Source organism: Priapulus caudatus, unplaced genomic scaffold, assembly GCF_000485595.1.
Source record: "Priapulus caudatus unplaced genomic scaffold, Priapulus_caudatus-5.0.1 Scaffold230, whole genome shotgun sequence".
Taxonomy (NCBI): Eukaryota; Metazoa; Priapulida; class Priapulimorpha; order Priapulimorphida; family Priapulidae; genus Priapulus; species Priapulus caudatus.
The window spans coordinates 244,635-247,195 of record NW_014577291.1 but is presented as its reverse complement, the minus strand read 5'-3'; positions in this window follow the sequence as shown (position 1 = coordinate 247,195).

Below are 2,561 nucleotides of genomic sequence, written 5' to 3'. Positions count from 1 at the left end.
CCCTCACGGCCCCTCACGGATACCGTGATAGACCGTGAGAAAACTTGGCAAGACCTAACAAAACTTGACTACAGAGAAAAAAATTGCCATAATCCTACGGCCCACTACGGTTCAGGCAAACGGGGCTGCCGTGGCCGCCGGGAACACAGTGTAAACGCAGCATAACTTGTCACCGTCATATGCGAACGCGTGCGTGTTTGTGCGCGAACAAGCGAGCGAGCGTGCGTTCCTTTTGCGCGCGCGTATTTGAAGAATTTCGTTAACATTAATATTGATATACGCGCTTATTAAGTCTGTCTCAATAGAGGTTGCATTGTATCATTATATTTTAGCTAGCAGTATCGCGTCGCATCGATATGTTGTAGAATTAAGCCGCGTATTATGAGAACCGACCATCTAATATTTGCTTGCTTTAATTGTCACACGAATATTCACGATCATAACGGCACACCACTACACTCAGTGCCTACTGTCTATACAGTGGATTAGAGCGATGCCATCAGGACAACTTAATCTCTTAGCATTATGTGGTCATGACGTCATCGACTATGAGAGAGATTAAACTGATTAACTGGGGGGGGGGGGGCTCAGCATACCCGGGGGACACGTCCGATCCACGCGTAAATAATCATGTACGCGAAATCAATGAATATATATATATATAATTATATATATATATATGTGTGTGTGTGTGTGCGCGCACGCCTGTGTGTGTGTGCGTGCGTGCGTGAGTGTGTGTGTGCGTGCGTGCGTGTGTGTGCGTGCGTGCGTGCGTGTGTGTGTGCGCGCGCGCGAGTACGTGTCTGTGTGTAACACTGAATATATAATAATTATAGAGAGGGATGTAAACTGAGACCCTATGGAACTATGGAACGAGAGCAAGTAATGATTGAGAGAGCGAAAGAGAGAGAAACATAGGGAAGGGGAGAAGCGAAAGCGGTAGACAATGGAGCGAAAATAGAAAGCGAGAAAACGAGGGAGATGGTGTGTAGAAACCAAACAGAAAGGGAAAGCCAATAATGAAGCGAGGGACGTGGAGTGTGTACGCGTGGGGGATGGCACACGTAATTAAGGCATCAGAGGATTGCATCTCATTAACTCCTCATGCTATCCATGCTCGCGTTGTCACATAAATCGCCATAGCTTCTGATATTGATGATGCCAAGATGGATAAGCCAAAGTGGCTGGGCACCCTGCTTCGGGAATGAGTTTGGAGCCTTACCTAGTTTAGATATCCGATATACGTAGATGCAATGCAGTTATGGATCGACCTCGCTAGGAATGAGGTAAGCGAGAACAATTAACGACAAGGTGTTGTTGCTGAGACACCTTCACACCGCGTATGTCCGTTCAACTCCTTCCCTGTTAGCTAGCATCACTCCTCAGTATCTTACAAGTTCAACCGCCTCATTGTTGATCTTCCCTGTTAGCTAGCATCACTCTTCAGTATCTTACAAGTTCAACCGCCCTCATTGTTGATCTTCCCTGTTAGCTAGCATCACTCTTCAGTATCTTACAAGTTCAACCGCCCTCATTGTTGATCTTCCCTGTTAGCTAGCATCACTCTTCAGTATCTTACAAGTTCAACCGCCTCACTGTTGATCTTCCCTGTTAGCTAGCTTCCTTGTTCAACTGATTTCCTCTTAGATAACTTCTCTGTTAGCTAGCTTCACAGTGCAGCTACCCTGTTAGCTAGCATCACAGCACAGCTACCCTGTTAGCTAGCATCACAGTACAGCTACCCTGTAAGCTAGCATCACAGTACAGCTACACTGTTAGCTAGCTTCACAGTACAGCTACAGTTAGCTAGCTTCACAGTACAGCTACACTGTTAGCTAGCTTCACAGTACAGCTACACTGTTAGCTGGCTTCACAGTACAGTTACCCTGTTAGCTACTTCACAGTGCAGCTACCCTGTTAGCTAGCTTCACAGTACAGCTACCCTGTTAGCAAATAGATAGCTTCACAGTACAGCTACACTGTTAGCTAGCATCACAGTACAGCTACCCTGTTAGCTAGCTTCACAGTGCAGCTACCGTTAGCTAGCATCACAGTACAGCTACCATGTTAGCTAGCTTCACAGTACAGCTACCCTGTTAGTTAGCATCACAGTATAGCTACCATGTTAGCTAGCTTCAAAGTACAGCTACCCTGTTAGCTAGCTTCAGTGCAACTACCCTTTTAGATAGCTTCACAGTACAGCTACCCTGTTAGATAGCTTCACAGTACAACTACCTTGTTAGATAGCATCACAGTACAGCTACGCTGTTAGCTAGCTTCCCAGTGCAGCTACCCTGTTAGCTAGCATCACAGTACAGATACCCTGTTAGCTCGCTTCACAGTACAGCTACCCTGTTAGCTGGCTTCACAGTACAGCTACCCTGTTAGCTGGCATCACAGTACAGCTACCCTGTTAGCTAGCTTCACAGTACAGCTACCCTGTTAGCTAGCATCACAGTACAGCTACCCTGTTAGCTAGCATCACAGTACAGCTACCTTGTTAGTTAGCTTCACAGTACAGCTACCCTGTTAGCTAGCATCACAGTACAGCTACCCTGTTA